Raw genomic sequence first — 23,335 nt, forward strand, 5'->3', positions numbered from 1 at the left:
TGGTATCTTCTTATTAGTCATTTATATTCCTTCTCTTTACAGGTATAGTCACCGTGTGTCAACCAGATGTTCCCATGGGAATGATATTCCTACTCCAGAATGTAAAAATCCTGTTGCAGGGCAGAGCCTGATGGGGCATGCTCGCATATCAACTTTCCCATTTCATGTTTAAAACTTTTTCAAAGACTCATCATTCCATAATTGCTGTAATAAATTATCCATAATAAATGTTACATATATTATATGTTACACATGTTACAGATATTACATGTAACATAATTATTAATTTATTAATTTAATGTTATTTGTTACATTGCACATTTCAGCACTTTGCACTTTACATAACAAGAAATATTTTTTAAAAATATACGAAAATATTTATTAATGTACTATTGAAGAATCTCTCTCTCTACATATATATATATATATTCCCCTTTGGAGGAGGGTCTTTCCCCTTAATTGTTACTGGTTTTGCACCGAAGGAGTCCTCACATTGTTAGTTTTGTTATCCCATTTTGGCAAAATGCTTTTTCAAAGGCTCATAAATACATTGTATAAATTACTCCAACACCATAACTCTCATCTCAAGGTAGATATGAAATCTGATGGACCATTGCCGTCATTTTGTATTATATGTATTTTGTAAGTATTTATTGGATATTTATATATAGTATTTAGTAGGAATCATACATTAGCACTTTGGCACTTTGCACTTTGTACAAAAAAATATATAAAAATTTATTAATTTAATTTCCAGTGTACCTACAAAGTTTTTCTCTTTATAATTAAAAGCAAAGTAAGCTCCTTGGAAAAGTCCTTAGTGGCACAAATGTTCACACAGGGGAAAACAAGATGCCTGTCACAGCCCATGGGCCACTATGAATGTATGGCACAGAGTGAAACCAACATATTCCGCGCATGAAATCACAGTGAAGTTGCACATGTACAGAAGACCTCTTCTCTTCTGCCACACTTTTTTTTAAGTCTAGTCTCTTGATAAGTAAAATATTTCCATTTGCATAGACTGTTGCTGACATTTGTTTGTGCGGTTGGTGGTTATTTATTGCGTAAGGCAAGCCCTGCCATTTTGTTGCTAGAGTGGCAACCTACAATGTATTAGATACCTTAACTATGGACCACATGTATTGGGAGGAGCTGTTTAATACTGTCAGCCATGAGGGTCAGTCTTCCATTTCAACATTTGGATCTCTTTGGATTCATGATATGCTTCACAGAAATGGACCATAAGAGAAGTCATATTCAATACAGATCTGTGTAAAGGTTCCTTTCCTACCTGGTCTTTGCCCCCAAAATATTTCTCCTTAGCAGTTTCTTCATCTAATTAATATTTCTCCCCATACAGTGGTCCTATTCAACGGACTGGATATATCGATCCACTCAGGGAAAGATCATGGCTCCTCCCCACTTTTCCTTCCTCCCTGCAACCCATTCCGACATTGAAAAATTTGCAGGACCCACATGGAGTAATAATAATCATACAGGTCAGGGAGATCCAGTGAGGAGTGTGAAGGGGGCAAAAATTGCTTCCTCTTCTCTCTGTGCACAGCTCCAATGACAGAGGAGAACGAAAGGCCATTTCCACACATGTTGAATAATGCACTTTCAATGCACTTTCGCAATCCTTTAGAAGTGGATTTTTTGTTCCACACATGGAAAATCAGTTTCAAATGTTCACTAAAGAGTATTGAAAGTGGATTATCCAACGTGTGTGGAAGCAGCCAAAGTGTAATTCCCTTTCTCCTCCTCCATTCAGCCTCTGTCCTGAGCCACATGGCTACTACTCAACATGGGTCAAAAGGGACTGAGGGGGGACAGAAAGCAAGGAAGAACTGCAAGTATCAATACCTTCTGCTGATGGATCATGGGATTCAAACTAAGTATATTCCAAATGTTCCAAACTTAGAGAAGTTTTTCAAAAAACCCAAACCTTTGCCACATCTGTTTTAAAGTGACATTTCAAGGAAATTCCCAGGATTTATCATTCAACAAAAGCTTTTGTTATTTTGGTACCAATTCTGCTGTGATAGAGTATGTGTGAGAATATTAACAACTTAAACACAGATTGAGTGCCCTGTGGCTAAACAGTAACTCGCAGTACCCAAACCATTCCCATTGTGGCATTGCAAACAGGGGATGTTATTTCTTTTAGCTGATGAACATCTGGACCAACAAATGGTCCACCAAACCTGCTTCTCCCTGTCCTAATGGAAATGGTAAGAGGGGGAGATCAGGCAGCAAGCAGAACATTTTAAAGGAAGAGAAGAAATCATATTATTTAAGTCCTCTCCTCTTGATTTATAAAGGTCACAATTCATAACATTTGATATTATGTGGCTGAAACTGGCTTAAAGCACATTTGAGGTAATAGCTTCCTGTTAACAAGATCTGCAAGTCCGACATGTTATTAAACTCTGCTATGAGTTAAGCAGAAACTACTGTCATGTTGTCTCCATCAAAGCACACATGGACTAGAAATCCAGACACAACAGGACACTTTCAGAGAAGGAAAGGACACTTCTAAAGACAAAGCCTTGTGCTAAGGAACAAGTGGAATGTGTTTGCTGCAAAAAGAAAGCAATTAGGCAGATAAAGATTATTTTGGTAAGCCTGGTGACCCCCAAATAAGCTTGTACATAATGAGATGGGATTCATTTAATTCTGATTGCTGCATCACTGCTAGGTTACGTTCTAGGCATATTTACATGAAAGAGAGAGATCCTAGGTTCAAACAGCTCGTGAAAAATATGAAATTTAAAAGTCTGCTGCAGGTCACAGCCATTTCTTTTTCTTAATGATGTTGGCTGTTGTCTTTTCTTCTTTCTGCAATATACAGAGCAAGATACACCTTCTGTAGTATTCCTCGTCCCCTCTGCAGTCACTGTTGCATCAAATGATTTGCGAAGCTGGTGAACTCGCCTGGCATATCTCTTGCCTTGTGCCAATAGACAGGACTAGAACGGCTTTAAAAAAAACCTCTTTTTCCAATGCTACAGTTATATGTAAACCTAAAAGAAGTTTTTGATTTTATCATCAAAAAGGATAAGTTGACAATGGTGGACAAAAGGAAGAATATGCAATATGAAGGCGAGGTGAAAAAAGGAACTAGAAAGAAGATTTAATCTTTGTTTATTGCATCTGCTAGAGATGGGACCACTGCTGTAATCCAGTCATGTCTGGATGACCATGCACTCAAGACATGTGGGTTTATTATAGTTCATTTTTATTCCACCGCCCTTCTTCAAGGAGCTCAGGACAGAGTACATGGTTCTCCTTTCCTCAGTTTTCACAACAACCTGATGAAATAGGTTAGGCTGACAGATAGGGTTCCCAGGTACCCACTGGTGGCAGGCAAATGTCTGGCATTTTGACTCCTTGCCTGCCGATCCGCCACTGGCAGGCACCTGAGGAACACGTGTGGTGGCCACACTCTCAGAGGCATGCAATGACATAATTTCCTGTGGTGATATCATTGTGCCAGATGCGTGAGTGCCCCTGTGCTCCACACGGGGCCAATTCAGCCCAGGAGACACACTGCCGGCACAAGGTAAATGCCAGGTTCCCCCTCCTCCCTCCTGGAGAGGAGAGGGACCTGGCAACCCTACTGACAAAGAGTGATTAGTCCAAGGACAGCCAAGCAAGCAATTGGCCCAATCAAGGATCTGGCTCTGAGCCTCCCTCATCCCACTCCATCACTCTAACTATTATACCACACTGGCTGAGCCTGGCTCCAGCACTCCGTCGGTGCAAGGACTGAACATTTGTTCCCCTCAAGGCAGAGAAGAAGAGGAATTCTGTAGTGGGAAGAGTATGGTGGAGCTGGTGGTAAGGATCAAGGCCACAGGCCATTTGCCAGTGTTCAAGTTTTCTGACATCTCTACCTGTTCAGGTTTGAAGGCAAGTTCCAGCCCTGCCTGTACTTGGAGCTTTCATTTTATCTTTGGCATTGAAGTGTTCCAATGTAACCACAAGAATGGCTCAATTTATACCTTTGCAACTTGTACCTCACCAAGCCAAAGATTGCCTACCATTTTGTGGGCTGATAGGGTGCCTGAAAAAACAGCTTGCTTTTGCCTTTGTAGCAAGAAATATGTACTTGGGAGGCCACCGTACCTAGCTCTGCTGGAGTACATCTGATGGGGTACATTCTTGCACTTATCCATTCACCATCTCTTAGTCAATTTTCCTCCAGGATTCAACAGCTTTAAAAAATACTCCCTGTTCCCAGGGATGTTCTTTTGTCAGCTATCTTTTCTCATCCTGTAGTGAAGATGGGGCACTGAATTGCCCCTGCACAAGAAAACCTACTTCAGTGGATAGTAATAAAGCTAGTCTTAACAATAATGTTATAATCTCCCAGCGGGATCAAAGTGTAGGAGAAGCTGCAAAATAAAAAGCAACATTCTTATTCTTGCACAACCAGATAATTGCAAAGGTTAATACAATAATGACGGAAGGATAATTGCTTTTGTATACAGTCAGAACTCTCAAATCGGGTTCAGCTTTCATTTATCAAAAGGTGCCGACACCTTGCAGAAATTTGGATGGAGGATATACAATAGGAGCTGCTTGATATTCTCTGTGTTTGAATCTTTTTTAAAAAATTATTTCTGATGGCAGTTGAGCTTTTTTGAAATAACCAGTTCAGAACTGGGATGTCAATCACTCCAGAAAATGAGTTACAAGGGTGTCTTTGGAGTCCAAACACTTCAACCTGAACTTTGACCTCCTACTGAATTCAAAGGCAAAGTTCACCAGCTTTATACTCTAAGTGCACTTTTTATAAATATGGATGTAAAAAAGAGTGGAAGAAACCAGGTTTTGGGAACTGATGGGGAATAGATCACATGCCTGTGGCTTCTCTTATACTTCCTTCTGGTAAAAGCTTGTCAGACTATACAGGATGAACCAGGCCATTAATCCAACCTTAGCATACTGTGGTTGTTTTAGAAGGCCCAGACTGTGCAATAAATACAGGTCTCTTAAAATCTCTTGAAAGGAACTGCTGCCTCAAAAGGTGCTTAATAACCATATACTACTCACCTGTTTAGGCACTCTAGGAAGGAAAGTCAGTGTGGTGTAGTTTTTAGAATTTCAGTCTAGGATCTAAATCAAAAATAGTCCAGTAGCACCTTTAAGACTAACCAATTTTATTGTAGCATAAGCTTTCGAGAATCACAGTTCTCTTCGTCAGATGCGTGGAGGGCAAAAAGAGAAACTTTGGTACCATTTACAAATAATAGACACAAGAATAAAACTATGTGTTAATTTTAATGAGAAAAATAGCTATGAGAAAAACAAACTGGTACAAATGTAAAGATGCATAGCTTCATTCCTTCCAGCCGAGGGAGGGGGAGATCAAAATGGGATATGTATAAACTCAACCAGATAGTTTTTGACACTGGATCTCAACCCTAATCAGGATTATTAGGCTATACAATAGTACTCTGCTCAGCTAATAGTAGCATGTCCCACCATTCATTGAGCCTCTTGCATCAATGGGATGTACTTTGTGCTAAAAGATTGTGCATGATAAAATGATAACATGGTAAAAACATAAACCCATCATAAATATTACTAAAAATTAACCAACTAAACTCAAGCATTAAAAACTCAGCCAAAGCATGAAAAGTGAATAAACTGAGTCTCCTAAAGCTTCTCTCAGGCTTGGAGCAACTATAAAACTATTTTAAAAGATAAGCCTTTTATTCAAGCGATTGTATTCAATTTGCCTCCATTTAGTTACACTGTAGAATTTCGGTTCAATTGTACCACAGAAATCAGTTCTCCCAGTGGGTCCTCTGATACTATGTAGCAGCAGGCTTTTCAGATGAGAGAGAAAAGATCCATCACGTGTTCAATGAGGTGGTGCATTTATCATTAAGAGCCGTTTTTGCGGGATTCCATAGCTAATTGAGGAGAATGGCAATAATACCACAAACTGAGACATGCCCATATAGAAGCACTGGTGGAGTGAAAGTTATTACAGGTGTCTTTCAACAGGTACTGATACCCTTCCGTATTTATTCCATATTTATTTCTAAGGGCCAAACATCAAGCTGGAGCTCTTATCCGAAACTCCAGATGTACCATTTGGGCCTTCAAAACAGCTGGAGTGTGGTGAGAAATAGACTGGGTCCAAAGTACTGACGAAGGATGGAGAATAATTATCCTCTCTGCACCTCCCTGTGCATAAATGGTGCTTGGGCTGGTTGAAATGCTGGTAGACAAAGATATCTATTGTATCTGTCTTTCTTCCATCTTTCAGAGGTAAAAACAGCTCAGGAGGGGGAATGGCAGGGGAGTGCAGACAGAGAAAAGATGTTTTGGGGAAATAGCTAATTTCTTGCTTTCCCTAGTACTATGGCCCTGATCCATAACATATCACCCCTTTTAAATTCCAGTATTATATGTTCAAGTCTACAGAATTCCAGTGGCAGGAAGGGGCCAGTTGCCAACACAAACATCATTCCTCCTCCCCCACAGAAATCACTCTTCATGTGGTGTAGTGAATGATTGGAGTGTCAGGCTAGGACCTGGGAGACATGGATTTGAATCCCCGCTTTGCCATGGAAACTTGCTGGGTGACCTTGGGCGACCAGTCACACACTCTCAGCCTAACCTACCTCACAGGGTTTTTGTGAGGATAAAGTGGAGGAGAGGAGGAGGATGTAAGCAACACTGGGTCCCTGCTTGGAAGAAAGGCAGGGTACAAATGAAGTTAACCAATCAATCAATAAATACAAATGTTAATGCAACATAATATATATGAATGGATGGGATGGATTTTTCTTGTTCATTCACTTTTTTTTCAGGAATGCTTCTAATTCTTACTGAGCTGATTTCCCACCACACAGCAAAGGCAGTATTTAAAAAAACAAAACAAAACTTCCAAATCAGCACCCAGTTCCTCACATAATTTTTGTCTCCGGGTGCCGTCAAGACAAATGCCATAATCCATGACAAGGGTTTCCTTTGATCTAAAACTGATATCTCTGCCTGCAAACAGAAGTAAAAATGGAGGAGGTGGGAAGCAAGAAAGAACAAAAGGGACTTTTAAAAAAAAAGGAAATTAAATGAAAGAGAAAGAGGTAGGAAATGTTATCAGCGTTAACAGGAACAATATATGTTTGGATGACTTCTCAAAGAAAGTGATGGCTTTTAACCCAAGGGAAGGCAATTTCCAACACACCAGGGAGACAAACAGCATTCTAAAACCAGCACTACTCATGTGATATGCCTAGAGAGACTTAGAAAGGAAGAAAGGGTTGTTTGACAGAAATGATTCCAAAGGCAGACCTCTTACTACCCGGCTGCTGAATATCAGGTTGAAAAGGAGCCTTTCCAGGGGCTCAGAGAACCCAGTTCTTTCCCTCATAAATAAATGGAGATGCCCTCTGCAGAGCCTTTATCACACTCTACATGTCAGAGATTTTGTTTACGTCATATCTGATCAGGCCATGAATTTTAGAATGTATGTTTCAGTGACAAATCCAGCAAACATATCACCAGAGTCCTGAGAATCATTGTTTTTCTTGTTGTTACTCTTAAGAAACTGCATAGTGGCATTGGATACTTTTTGGGAGCTCTACTACAGGGATTGTAGATGCATTATTTTGATAAATAGAACCCACAGAACCCCCATATATGGGTGATGGGTGGAATAAAATTTTGAATGCTACACAACTTGGGAACCACAATACCAGAAGAAATTTATCTCCTGGTATGACTCTATGTACCACCTGAGATCTGTTGACATATAGCAGCAACATCTTGTGTACAAAGAAAAGAAAGAGATCCTGCAGGGGGCAGCAAGCTCTAGTTAGATAACACTGTAGTGGGGAGTTCCTTCTGCCTAATAAATGGTTTTCTCTCTAGCCTTTTCCACACATCCTAAAAAGAGCGCCCCACTCACCAAACGCTGGCGGCTTTTTTGCAGGATTTCTGAGGTCTCCATTTGCAAAACGGAGGCAGGCAGTTTTCACAGTGCCACGAAATTGGAAGCAAAACTGCCTGCATCTGTTTTGCAAATGGAGACATCAGAAATCCCATGAAAAAGCCACCAGCATTCGGTGAGTGGGGCGCTCTTTTTAGAACATTTGGAAAGGGCCCTTGTCTGTCTGCAGAACGCAATTTTCAGAGTATCTCCTCTTCTCAGAATTCTCTAGAATTCTCTCATGTCGCAAGGCAGCTAGCTTTATTTCTTCACTTTTATATCCAGTTGTTAGTTCTATTTTGTTACTCTTAATCAGTTCAGTTTCCTGACTGCTGCATAGGCACTCTGCCAACAAGATCCTCTCAAAGCCCCTCCTTTAAAGCAATTGAAGCTGCAATAGAAAACATTTTTTAATAGAGCTTTGTTCAATTGTTACAATTTTGATGCTCAAAAAGCACATGAGAGGAAATCACACCACCTGTGATCTTCCCAATACATGTAGATGTGTGAATGTGGCCACACAGCTCTGGTATGTGTGAACACATACGCTCAACAAAACTGGATTCCTGACAACACATATGGAAGCTGGAAAATACATTGCATACATCTCCACAAATGATGACCACATGTATCAGGAGGCTTATGGGTAGTGCAGCCTCCCCTTATATGTGATTTGAATGCTACAATTATAATAAGTGAAAAGGGGTTTAGGTTATAGCACCATACATCCAAAACAGACTTTTAAAATGGATTAGGAGTTGATCAGTTTTTGAAGCCTTTGTAAAATCTTCTCATTTAAAGGGGCATTTTATGGAGATGGATTTGTTTTTCTCTGCAGCTGGTGGTATTTGGTGTAATATATATTTGATGGCTAGTCACTGTTTCAATATTTACGACTATGTTTTAATTCTAGCACTGTTTAGTAAGCTGCCCTGTGACACAGTGGTTAGTGGGAATGTCAGGATACCGATATATATCGATCCATAAATAAATCCAGGACCAGATTACTCTATTTAATAATAATAATATTTGATTTATATACTGCCTTTCAGGACAACTTAACACCCACTCAGAGCGGTTCACAAAGTGTGTTACTATTATTCTTACAACAATCACCCTGTGAGATGGCTGGGACTGAGAGAGTCCCAAGAAGGTGTGACTGACCCAAGGTCACCCAGCGGTGTTCAAGCGGAAGAGTGATGAATCAAACCCGGTTCTCCAGATTAGAGTCCTGCTGCTCTTAACCACTACACCAAACTGGCTCTCATCAAATTGGCTATTTACTTCCCACTTTACTTAGAGCCAAGATACAAGTGACGCCTAACACAGGTTGGACACTTGTCAGCTTCCCTCAAGTTTTGATGGGAAATGTAGGCATCCTGGTCTTGCAGCTGTAATGGAGAGCCAAGCTGTAAAACCAGGACGCCTACGTTTCCCATCAAAACTTGAGGTAAGCTGACAAGTAGAGATGGGCACGATCCAAAAAAAATTAATGATCCAGCTAATCATGGATCGGCACTGGCGACGATCCCAAAATAACGATCCACACCGATCTTCTCCCTTCCTGAGCTGTGGATCATGGATTGTGGAAGCCAAAGCGGGCCGTGCTGCTATTCCCAGCTATGTGGGAAGGTGGGTGCTGGCAGTGGCCGCCGGGCCCGGGGAGATGGCAACGAGCCACCTCCCCTCAGGGGGCGGGTGGTCTGGCCACTCGTCTGTGTTTGGCCGTCAGAGCTGCCTATCAGGGTTTGCAGGGATGAGATTGGAGAGCCCATGGCTACAGAACACTCCCTTCCCCCTCCCTCCCCTGGGTGTCTTCTCCCAACGTGTAACTGCTTTGTTGCTCCATGGTTGGAAGGAAGCCCTGCTGATCAAGGAAAGCTGGGCTTCCATTCGGGTTTCCAGTGTGACAGAAGGAGGGCAAACAGAGCTCAGGCTTTCCCCCGGCTCTGTTGCCAGGGGAATAGATTGCTGGTGCCTGAGTATCTGGATCCCCGATCCAAGCCCAAACGCAACAATCCAGGCCTCTCCCGATTGCTGGATCATTGGCCTTGGACGATCATAATCCACCAGGTCACGATCACACAATCGCCATTATCATGAGTTTTTTTCAATCGTAATGTGGATTGTGCCCATCTCTACTGACAATTGTCCAACCTGTGTAAGGCGTCACTTGTAGCTTGGCTCTTAGACATAAGCACATGAAGGTGCCTTACAATGAGTCAGACCTCTTGTTCTGTTGAGGACTCTGTGGTCTACTTTAATTTCTAGCAGCTTTCCAGTGTTTTAGGAAGAGCTCTCTGAAATTAATTCTTACCTGATCCATTTCACGAGATGTTTTTATATTTATTTCCTTCATTTAAACCTAGATTTCTCCCCATTGGGGGAACCAAAGTAGCTTTCATCACTCTCCTCTGCTCTATATTATCCTCATAGCAACCCCATGAGGTAGGTTAAGCTGAGAGTGTGTGACTGGCACAAGGTCACCCAGTGAGCTTCCACGGCACAGTAAATATTCCACCCTGGAGTCTCTCATATCTTAGCCGAACACTCTAACCAATACGCCGTACAAAGATCGAAACGTGAAAGTTCTGCATGTAAAGAAGATGCTCTGCTGACATGATCCCACATGAGTAATGATCCCTTTACACAGCCATAACTCTCAAAGTGTACATAAGTATTTCTACATGGCTTGCTATGTGAGATGGCCCTTGTATTTTTCATAGCCTACGAAACTCATTGGCAACTTCTATCAGATTGCAGCATCTGAGCCTAATTTCCCTTATACTGTTGTTCTCAGAATTTGAATTGCATTATTCTATTGTACTCCAAGTCACTTTGAAAACCCATTGCAGGCAGGATAAAACAACATGGAAACATATACATCACAACTTGCAGACCCCAAAACTCTGTTGAAATAATATTTCAATGTTTTGTTTTTTGCTTGTAATTATTTTAAATGATATTTGATTACAATTGACATAAGCCATACCAAGGACTCTTTTCATGAAAAACTGAGTGAGTGATAACATGCCATGAAATGCTACTCAAACACAGTGTGATGGGCTCAGGTTTCTGACACTGCTGTTCTTTGCAATTTTGAACATGTTTGCAGTCTCAGAATATACAAGCTGTCAGTTCAACAGACTTACATAAAATAATACTGTGAAACTATATTTGTGTAAGGTGTTTTCTGCATGCCCATCTAGACCAGGTTTGGTGGATATTTGACCCATGAGGATCAGATCCGCTTTGGGACTCTGTGATTCCGTACTTGAGGGAGACAAATCAAAGTGGTGTCTATTTTTTCCTCTACTACAAAAATTCCCCATTTCTGCTGCAGGCTTTCTGGGGAAAGACAGCATGTCAGTTTTATCAGTTGATGGGCTGAGGAAACTTGCAAGGTTTTTTTTTTCTTTTTAAGGCACCAAGGTTGTAATGTTGTTGTTTTAATGAGTTTTTTTAATGTCAAAGAAGAGTGGATTAAAAAGTACAGAAGGCACAAAGGGAAACTTTAAAATATCAAATGGGATTCAGGGCTCTCTGTAGAGGTTTTATGTTAGCCATATTGTGGCAGGGTTTTTTTTCCCCCAGTAGTTGCAAGGAGGTTTTGTTCATTGGTTTTTAAGGCACAAACATTGCAAGATTGCTGTTTAAATTTTTTCAGGAAAAAAACTGGATTGGTTACTGTTCAACCAATCAGGATGCAGGGGGATAAAGGAGAGGATGAATGGCAGGGCCAGGGCCAGATCTAGCACCAAAGAAAGCATTCTACACTTCACAAAAGCCACTCACTGGAAAAACAATATCTGGATATTTATGCAGGGAGAAAAGCCACAGAAAAGCTGAGGAAAAATCAATTCTGTGGCAGATGCAGCCAGGGAAGCAATTTGGAGACTGAATTGGGGTATTTTGACCATGCATGCAGAACTCTGGAGAGACACTGGTGTGGTATGGGGCCAGAACTGATGAAAAAGCCCTATGTGGAAAAGATCTAAGACATGGGCCTTTAGAAAAGTCTGTAGGCCAGCTAAAACACCACAAAGTGCTAAGAAAATGTTTGAGTTCAGGCCAGATGCAAAACCAACAAAATAAAAAGGTGCGGAGATGCTACCCCTGTGAAAAGCCATTGTCTGCACTTTGTCAGACTTGAGCAGACATTATGAGACTAAACATATGAAGTCAGAGGTCTAGTGGTTAAAGCGTCAGACTAGTATCTGGGAATCACTCATGTTCAAATCCCCACTCTGCCATGGAGCTTGCTGGATGACCTCAGACTAGTCATTTCTCTCAGCCTAACCTCTCAGAGGGCTGTACTGAGGATAAAATGAAATGACAGGCATACATAGCTCTGAGTTCTTTGGAGGGATGGTAGGATAAAACTGTATGACTTAAAAATACGCTACTAAAAACTGCCTTACACCGAGTCAGTCTCTTGGTCCACCCACCTCACTGCTGTTTACTCTGACTTATACCTGCTATCTACAGGGTCAGGCAAAGAACAGTCTTTCCCAGGGGTCATTTCGTAGAAAAAGAGCTGCAGGAACTCATTAGCATAACTCTTTAGCACAACTCATTAGCATGTGCCACACCCCTTGACATCACCAGAACTGTGTCATTAGCATAACTGATTTGCATATGCCACACACCCTGACATCACCTATCCCGGCTGTTTTGGACCCAACCCTGGTCATTCAGGGTTGAAATTGGGCCCAAAATGGCAAAAAGGGGCTGAAAATGGCCAAAAAGGGGCCCAAAATGGTCAGCATTGGGCCGCTGCTGAGCGGGAGAGTGATCCACCACCTGTCAGAGGCCCAATCCTGGCCGTTTTGGGACCAATCCTGGCTGTTTTAGGCCCGATCCTGGAAATTTGGGGCCAAATCCAGGCCGAAATGGGGCCAAAATGGGGCCAAAATCAGGTGGACGGGGCCACCTGATACGTGGCCTCTTTGGAGAACTACCGGAATTGCGTTCCTGCATGTTCCCTCTCAAAATGAGCCCTGGTCTTTCCTAGAAACTCCTCCCTGAGATCCTTTTTAACAGGGGATGTGCAAGATTGAACCAGAGGCTTCATGCATATGCAAGCATGTGTTCTACTACTGAGCCACAACCCCTCTCCCGGGTTAAGCTTTGTTGAATGCAACACAGATCTGAGATTGTTCCCAAGGCTAGTGGATGAAGCCCGAAGAAGCAGTCAAAAATACTGAGAGTAAGAGCCAAACTACAAGTGACATCTTACACAGGTTGGACACTAGTCGGCTTCCCTCAAGTTTTGATGGGAAATGTAGGCATCCTGGTCTTGCAGCTGTAATGGAGAGCCAAGCTGTAAAACCAGGGCACCTACATTTCCCATCAAAACTTGAGGGAAGCCGACTAGTGTCCAACTTGTGTAAGATGTCACTTGTAGTTTGGCTCTAAGAGACACAGAGGAAGAGGCATTGAGGCGTAACCTGAATGGAATGGGATTCTCAAGGGCCGGGGATTCTGAATTTGTAGAGGAAAGCAAGGAAAGACAGCGCTAGACTAACCACAATTGTCCCTTTATCAGTGAGGTATTCCCAATCTGTACTGAAGCTGCAAGCACTTTTTGAACACAAAGGCACATTATAACACTCCAACTGCTTTAACACTGCCTATTTGTCTTTTGGGAAGGACAAGCCTGCTGGCACATCTATGTATGCATTGCTGCACAAGATGTTTCGCTCACAAGGGATAAATCTCCCACCATTTCTTTTACACTGCTTCATGGCATGACTGAAATATATGAGAAGAAAGAAAGACTCAAATAGTGCATCTTTTCCTCTATTTTCAACAATGAACCAATTTCTACTTCCCAGCTAAGAATCTAAGAAAAGACACAGAGCAGAGCCTGCAATAGTGCAGGAATACAAAATTCTCAGGGCCCATTTTGTTCTGGGGAACCACCTTTTACTCTCAAACAAGACCAGGCAGGAGACCACTGCCTGTCCGCTTAGGCCAACAGCTGAACCTATAAATTGAACATCTAGATTGTAAGCAAACAACTCCACAAGCTCTGAACTATCAACAGGATAGATTAGCAAAATTCAACATCCTACAAACCTACCCCAGAACAGCCTCATTGGAGAGGCCCTGCTTTCACATTATTTTAATTAATTTATTTAAAACATTTCCTTCCTGCCTGTACTCAGTTAAAAGAAAGCAGGGATAAATATTCTCTTTTGGACCAGGGAAGAACATCTCCCAGGTGGGGCCTGGAGTTCTCCTGGAATTATAACTGTTCTCCAAAATATGGAGATAAATTCCCCTGGAGAAAATGGCAGCTTCAGAGGACAGACTCTATGGTATACCATAGGTCCTAGGTGAAATCCCTCCCCACACTACCCCCTCCACAGGCATTGCCCCCAAATCTCTAAAATTCTCCAAGTTAGAGTTGACATGTAACTCTCTCTCTTTCTCTCACTCACACATACACTCCCTCTGCCATTAATGACTTGTCCAGCGGCCAGCCACTTCACAGTTTTCATCTCTCTGTTGGATACACTGATATCCTGCATTTCCTCCAAGGTGCTCAAGGCATCTCTCCCTTCCTCAGTTTATCCTCACAACCAACCTAGTTTGCCCAACATATTTCCTGACAGAATGAGGATTTGAACTTTGGTCTCTCAGATCCTAGTCAGACATTCTGACCATCATACCATCCCACAGAAGTGGCAATATCCTGAGCCTCAGGTTGCGTACTTGCAGGGACATGGGCTTAGGAATCCCATCCAGCTAACTTCATGGCAACTTGGAGTATTTAAACCTGGGTCTTCCAGATTGTGTTCCAACACTCTAACCATTGCACCACAGTGGCAAGATTTTTTAAAATGCTGATTAAAAGTTCTTTGCCTGGTGAGATAGAAAATTTCACTTTATTCCATGCCATTCAATGGGCAGGACAGTAACTAAAAGACACAGCTTATAAAACTATTTCCATTAGTTAATTTTTAACAGGAAATTTAGAACCCCCCCCCTCCCAAAGTCACTCTGTGGTCAATCAATGAGAAAGATTACTAGCTCTCACTTTTCAATCCGTGGCATGGTCTCTCCTCCCAAATAACAAGACGTCAAAAAAAAAGGGGGCAGAGGGGAAAGATGCTGATCTCATTTAATCCATTCTAACTTCAAAGGAGGGCCTAAAGATATTTTCCCCTCCAGTTTATACTCAAGATACATGAGACATCTATTGAAGCCATAAAGCCAAAAGCTAAAAAAAAAAAAAAAAATCCAAAACAAAACTTAGAATGAAGTGAAAAGAACAAGACTCCATGCCTGTTTCAGAAGTGGCACCATCCACACTTGACACCATTTTTAGCAACATTGTTAGGATACTGCCATGAGCCATACAGAGCTGGAATTTTGATAACATGTGCCAGTAAAAACAGAATAGAGTCTGGAAAGTGTTATTTTAACACTGATCTCCAGGGGTAGCCAGGGCCACATTGAGAGGGGGACTGGGACACATAATTCTGGGATCTTTGGTCACCCTGGAGGCCTATGATGCTTGGTAAGTTATGAGGTTTTTTTCATACCGAACATGGGTTAGATCTACACATGGTGGGGTCAGCAGGCCCAGAGGAAATCTTGGGGAGGAGGGGTGCTTGGTGGCTTCTGCCAGTTCTGGAGTTAGCTCATCGAATAACAGTTTGCTGGGAGACTACTAGTTCTGTTGCCAAGCGCAGTGAAAAGTGAGGAGGATAAACTTAGTGGAGTTACTAAGAAAGCTACCCTTTCTTAGAGAAATTTGAAAGGAGGGGGAAGGGAGGATTTGTGATGGAGCCCGAGTCTGAGAAAGAAGCAGATGACCACTGCTGGGTTAGACTGAGAGCAGAACCACAAGTGACAAAAGGCACAGATTGGACACTTGTCTGCTTCCCTCAAGTTTTGATGGGAAATGTAGGCAGCTTGGCGGAATGTTGGACAAGTGACAGTTGAAAAGTCCATTGGACAGCAGTCAGAGAGCGAAGCTGCGAGACCAGGATGCCTACATTTCCCATCAAAACTTGAGGGAAACAGACAAGTGTCCAATCTGTGCCTTTTGTCACTTGTGGTTCTGCTCTGAAGCACTTTAGAATGCAGGATATTCTTATCGTCTCAATAACCAATAATCAATCACTGCAACGTCCTGCACCAAAGAAAATTTTGCACTTGCTTTAATCAGATTAATTAAATATAGTTAACTCTAGTTTCTTTTGGCAAAACTGTTGATGTCACAATCGAATATAAACTAATGTTGCAGGGCCACATAATTAATACACTCTACGCAAAGGTATACATTTACATAGACTTTATACTTGCTACATATATTTAGTATTTAATTCCATTAATGTGAGCACTGTAAGTTTTCATTAAAAAGTATGGAGCTGTTTGTTTTTGGTTTCTTCCTCTTCTTCTTTAGCCCTCAACATGGATCTGTAGAGAGCTTGGCAAAAGCTACTTATGCTGATTTTATGGGGTTTTTTTTACAGCGCTAAAAACACCTTGCCTTGAGGGCCATATTTTCCTTGCAAAAATGTTCGCTATTCATTTACACTGCCCCTCACTTGCCTTTATTCTCAGTTGCCCTGGCTGGCTCTGACATCATTATGTGGCTTCAATAACAACTGGGAAAGGGAGGGGGGGAATAGGCCTAGAGAAAGATGTCCTGTCCCTTTAAAAGAGGATTAATTGGCTGTTTTTAAACCAGGTGGTGTTATTTACCTTCACACCATGAAAAGCTTCACCTGTCCAATTCCACACATTAAGACTCTCTTAAATGGCAGAATATTTTTCTCCAGGCCCATTGAAAACTCTGGGGAGGAATGGAACTGAGCAAGTCAGGGGAATAATGACACTAAAAAGAGACTTTAAAAATCTAAATTTGGAGGTTTGAGGGAAATCCTGGAAAAGATTTAGCACAGCTCTTATCTCTAATGCACAATCCTAAACAGAGTTAGATACTTATAAGTCCGTTTATTTCAATGAGCTTCAAAGGTTGTAACTGTGCTTAGAACTGTACTGTAGATCACGTTTCCACCTAAAACTGCTTGCCACTAGAGACAATGGGAAGCACAACACTAAACAGACCACTAATCCAATCCATCTGGACTCCCCTTGGGATCTTATGGGACAAAATACTTGTTCCTTGTTAAAAAATGATGGTCTCACAGTAGGGCAATTCCCTGTAAATGAGTCACTGCTATTGTGACATCAGAAGCATGCAGAATTACAACAGAGAATCCACATATCATCCACCTCCTGTACTTTCCCATCTGTAGGTTTTATGTTTCCTCTTAGTTAGATTACCTCCATATTTTCCCCTGAATTTGAATCAATGAGTGCTGTTGTGTCATAGTATATCACTACTCCCCCATCCCCTACATGTTCCCCTCTCCCCTGACAAACCCTGGAAAACCACACAGTGTTGTCATGGACTCCGCAAAGCTTTTTACAACTTTTGGGTTTGTATATGCCATTAACGGTACTCCAAATGCAGCACATTGGGCTTGGTTCAACACTCCATAGCAGTCTTCATTTGACCCTGGGCAGATATTTTCTTAGAGATATATTGAAAAAAGCCTATTTGTCAAAGAGATGGCTTCAGAATGGCTGCTGTATTTTGTCCTCTCCCCAGATGGGAAGAAGACCCCAAACTTCTTTGTGCTGCTTGTGAGAATAGTCACCCACTCTCAGCCTAACCTTTCTAGGGCTGCCAACTCCAGGTTAGAAAATTCCTGGAGATATGGGGGAGGAGTCTGTGGAGGATGAGTTTGGGAAAGAAGGGATCTCAGCATGGTATAATGCCAAGGCTGAAGATTTCCTGGTTCATGTTGTCTTCAGCCCAAGCACATCTTGTTATGATATCTCCGTGGGAATGCTTTTAAGAGAATGGGGTTTGTTTTTTGGCCCCAAATAGGGATTCTAAAGCACAATGCATTGATGACAGCTGGAAATCTACATGGTGGAAATATGAAAGCTTCTCCTCCTTTACAGAAGGTATGATAGAAAAAAAAGTTAAATCTTAAACAAAGTTATATCTTCCTTACTCCATTGAAGTCGATGAACTTAAGAGGGTAAACCCTGCTTAGATAGCACTCTAGGAAACCATGAACAGAATTTTCTATGAATCTGAGGTGGACAGTCCATTCGGGAAGGCACAAGCAGCCACTGGAGCTTCGTTTCAGATGGAGGATGCCCCACCACAAGAGCCACACAGAATGTGTGTTCTATCCTTAGTTATTTTTCTTCACCTGAGGTCCCTCTGGCCAAGAGAAATACATTGAGATCCACTGCATACTGCAGCCCAAGCAGTTACCTTCCTCAAGAGTATTAGGAAGGAGTCCCCAACTCTATTTTAATCCTAAAGAAGTTTAGCTCTAGAGAACAATTCTGTTTGTAGCACGTGAAGTCAGTGAGACATGTGAAATCCCAGTACAAGACAAAACTTTGCTCTTAGCAATCTCAGTTTCATGACGTAGCGGAAAGGAAAACATTAAAGAAAATGAACATCAAACTTGCATGAGGAGAAAAGACAAAAACAATAGAAGGAAACATTTGTTCATGTCTGAAGAGGAAATGCAGCCTGTGCTCCTTTTTAGCATAACATCGGTCTTTGGATTTTGGACATGATTAAAGGTGAGAATCGAAATAACCAGGACACAGAACATGTCTCTCACCTCTAGGGCTGCATGCCCAATTTTCCTGAGGCTGAACCATCAAAGCATGCTTTCCTGCAGTACTATGACAGCCTTGTATAAACCGCTCCAAGTGCGGAAAGGTCTCAGTTGACTCACATAGGCTTCCAAGTTCGTATTTGGAGATATCAAGGCTCAATGTGTATGTGTGGGAGGTGTGTTAACCACTAGGCAATTCACCCAACATTGCTAATGAGACGCAAAGCAAGAGCAAGTCAGGCAATAAGAGGTTTTAAAAATCAGATTTTAAAACAAGAAACAAATGTTCAAGTGCAATACTGGTCATGGTCTGCGAAATGTTGCCGTGCTGTTACATTTGGAGCTGAAGTACATAAATTAAACAGCTTGTCCTTCCAGCTTACCCATTTTAGTGGACACTAGGCCCACTTTTTCCTCCATGTTCCTTGCTTTAATTTCAAACATCCTTTGGTAGCTGTCACTCCTTTGTAGATTTGCCTTTGCTTTTTAATAGTGGCTTTACAAGCTTGTTCTGTCACTTTGTATCTCTCTGCAGTGACATCATTTTTATTTTCATTTCCTGTATCTGTCTTTATTTAGAAAAGCCTTTCAGCAACCACAATGTTTTCATCATTTTGGGGAATATTGGAGTAGGGTTGGCAAGATTTTTACCACTCCCCCTGTGCTTTTAAATAACAATGGGGTCTGTAGACATTAATGGGAAATAATGCTGATCTACATGCTATGAAATGATTTACTTGCTGATAGGGTTGGCAACTCTGGGTTGAGAAATTCCTGGATACTTGGGATGGTGGTGGAGTCAGGAGAAGGTAGGATTTGAGAGGAGGGACCTCAGCAAGGTATAATGTCATAGAGTCCATCCTCCAAGGCAACCATTTTCTCTAGAGGAACTGATCTCAGTAGACTGGATATCAGTTGTAATTCCTGGAGATCTCCAGACCCCACATGGGTGCTGGCAACCATATTTATAGATTGCAGCTGGTAAAGGCTCAAGGGCAGGCCAAGGCAGCTTTCTTCCAGGCAGTTGGTAACTTTCCATCAGAAGTCACTTGCTGTTTTGCTTCAGGAGTTGCCTAGCATCCCCCTCATTTACTTCAAGAGAGCAGAGGGAAGGAGGTTAGGGTTCAAGTGGCAACTCTAATAATTCATAAGAACATTTTAAAAATAATCCTCAAAACATTCTCAAAAGGTAACATACAAGATTTCCCAAGGGAAAGAATCAGAAAACTGGGGTTTTCCCTGGGGAAAAAGGAATTGGAAAAGGGATGAAGGTTCCTTTTGACTGCCAAAAATGCTACACTGGGGATCACATGGTACCTGCATGAACAAAAGTCATGAGGGATGGGGACTGTGATAAAAAGGGAATTAGGAAGCATCGATCAAAAAGCTGGCTAGATCCAACCCAATGTATTTAATTACATCTTTATTTGCCAACACCTGGATGTGTGACCACTTCAAATAGAAAATACACATCTGTTTTATCTTTATTTAAAGTATCTGTTCACAGCAGTCAAATACAACATGGTCTAAGTTGTCTGCACCTACACTTTATGGCCCTGAAAACAGATGTATCTTCCTGGGAATGATTTCTATGTTGACAGTGGCACTTTGGACTGGTGTACAACTGTTTTTCCCACACAAAGGAGCAGCCATTTTTTTCTCCTTGACTATATGCATGCCCACATCGAAGCCAGGCTATCAACCACCTCTCCCATTATGTCCCCTGCAAGGTGTTGCACTCTGCAGACAAACAACTCCTGGTGGTCCCCGGCCTGAAGGCTATCCGTCTGGCCTCAGCCAGGGCCAGGGCTTTTTCTGCACTGGCCTCGGCCTGGTGGAACACTCTCCCGCTGGAGAGCCAGGCCCTGCGGGACCTCTTACAGTTCCGCTGAGGACCAGTGGGTGTCCTCTCCCACCTAAGACCACCACTTTTTCTGTAACTGCCCTCGGCCATGTGTTACGCCCATGTGTTATGGCCCATATGCAGACTTCTGATTGCCTATCTAAGCAGCCTACATATAAGGTGCCTGGACTATTTTAATGACTGTTTTAAGATTACTACTGATTTTATAGTTTTTATTATTAACTTATTGTATTGTATGGATGTTGTGAGCTGCCCTGAGCCCATTGGTGGGGAGGGTGGGGTATAAATCAAATCAAGTCAATCAGTAAATAAACACATAGCTACAATGTACTGTGTGTTCTTTGCAGGAGCTCCCAACTACAGTGAATCAGAGCCTGTTCATTTTGCCACAGGGGGACACTACATGCCTCTGGTCCTTCTGTACCCTTCCTTTGCTGTTATTTCAAAGTTTCCTGAAGTTCCTACCTCTTTGTTTATTGACACTGCAACCCATCCCAGAGACCTGTCTGTACCAAACAATTCTCATTTTCTTTTCTGTAACAAAAGCTGAGACCTTTTGATAAAACGAAATGGTATCACAGATAGAAGTATTTTTCCCCTGTTCTCATCTTGATCTACAATGTTCACAGGTCATGGTAACTTACCACAGGTCAGTGTCTCCTAGCCATATAACTGTGCAGAACAAGTTCTAACCTGGTCTTTCATTAGTTTATCCAGGTGACTACAATCCACTCTTAAAGGTTCATATTCTATGAACATTTGCCTGTCTTGGAATCCCTTCAAATGAACTCCATGGGCTAAAAACATTACATTTTTGCAGCCCAAACAAAACAAAATGACTAGTGATACCTTAGAATATTTATTGTGGAATAATCTTTTGTGAGCCAGAACCCATTCAGTCAGGTTGGTATATGATGAAGTATGCTGTAGCCCATGAAAGCTTATGCTACAATAACTGTGTTAGTATTTAAGGTGCTGAAACACTTTTTTTTAATCATACTCTCAGTTGCATATGTAGTAAAAAATTTGCTGAATATGTACTGTCATAAATAAATATAAATCCAGCTACGGAGTTTCTAAATACTTTCTGATATTGATATTCTCTTCTACAACCATTTACCACTGTCTGTGGTAAATGGAGTATTCCCAGGGCTTTTTTCTGGGAAAAGAGGTGGTGGAACTCAGTGGGTTGCCCTCCGAGAAAATGGTCACATGGCCGGTGTCCCCGCCCCCTGATCTCCAGACAGAGGGGAGTTTAGATTGCCCTCCACGCTGCTGAGTGGCATGTAGGGCAATCTAAACTCACCTCTGTCTAGAGATCAGGGGGCAGGGACACCGGCCATGTGACCATTTTCAAGAGGTTCCAGAACTCCGTTCCACCATGTTCCTGCTGAAAAAAAAAAGCCCTGAGTATGACTGTTCAGAGTATTTTTCTTTATAAAAGAGGGGCCCTGTGCATGTGGACATTTCAAGTGTTTGCACATATTGCAGTTTGAAACTGGAAAAACAAAGTCGCATCGAGCAGCAAGGCAACACCTGCACTGTAAGATATTACGTCATTCTGACTGCATTGCTTACATGAGGGATCTTGAGAGTGGTGCTCGTGGCACCTGCCAATGTGTTTCCTGGAACCCATTTGCTGTACCCCTTCTTGACCCCTCCCGCATTCCTTCCTTATACCTTTTCATGTTCTCTTCTTTTCTTTGTCCCATTTCATCCATTTAAATCCCCTCCTTCCTTGCCCTTTTCTGCATTCTTTCATATTCCTTACTTTACCCCTCAGACTGTCATCTCATACCACTTTTTTCAGCATTTGAGTTGTGCTAACGGCAATGGAAGGGTGAACAGATTGTAGTGTTGATGAAGGGACTGGTGAAAGGGTAGAGCCAAAACTCCAGCTGCCTTCCATTGAGTTTAGGCACTAACTGCTACCTAAAGGGTAATAAGCACCAGACTAGTGTTTGTCATAACTAGGAATATGCATTCGTTTGTAACTACTTTTCCACAACTCTACAATCAACAGAAAGGAAAGAAGAAGGAGCCTCTCTACAAACAGTGAAAGTAAATATGAGAAGTGCCAGAAAAGAGAGCAGAAGATGTACCCTCCCCCAGTCCCATCTAAGAAAAACCAGCCAACCCACCCACAATCTGGCATATCCAGAGTATCTTTTCTCTCACATATACCAATAGCCCAAGTAAAGTATAACATACAAGCTTATAGACTCTCGATTGGTTTCCCCTATAAGAGACCATGAAGATTTGCAGATAGTAGCTATGACCGACCACCCACCACAATTTATTTCACTGTGACAAATATTAGTAAGCTCAGACAACTACACTATTATCTGAAAGTTTGTTCAGCCTCCTTCAAAAACTGAAATCTTCCATCCCATCTCTGAATACTTCATTTTACAACATAAAAAGAGCCTTGCTGGATCTTACCAGGGGTTCATCTAGTTGAACATCACGGAAATGAAACTTTATTAAACAACAGGAAGTGGGGAGGGAACATAAAAAAATTCTACACTCAACACCCTCCCCCTATGTAAACTCAAATATATGGTAGGTCTCTCCCTCCCCTGGGGGGTGCCCCTTATAGCAATACATTTGTAGCGCCTACTACTCCTTCTCAGTATCGACAGGATCAGTTTTGGAGACCTGTGGCTTATTTATGCCAAGGTTGTAAATAAACTATTTGTGGTTAGCTGTGGCTAGTAAGAATCTTTTCCTGTGGCCCAGGCATTGAATATAGATATCTTTTTTGACCACAGTGTCTTCTTTTGTGGGCTTATCATCAATGCTGGTTTACAAAAAAACAGAAGACACCATGCCTGCTAGTCCACA

At 41.9% G+C, this 23,335-nt stretch overlaps 1 protein-coding gene across 1 annotated transcript in view; it reads right to left on the reverse strand.

Moving 5' to 3' along the window:
• Positions 1–23,335, reverse strand: part of TAFA1 (TAFA chemokine like family member 1) — a 458,533-nt gene that overhangs the window by 431,342 nt on the left and 3,856 nt on the right. The window lies entirely within an intron of this gene.

Source organism: Eublepharis macularius, chromosome 4 (assembly GCF_028583425.1).
Source record: "Eublepharis macularius isolate TG4126 chromosome 4, MPM_Emac_v1.0, whole genome shotgun sequence".
NCBI classification, from domain to species: Eukaryota; Metazoa; Chordata; class Lepidosauria; order Squamata; family Eublepharidae; genus Eublepharis; species Eublepharis macularius.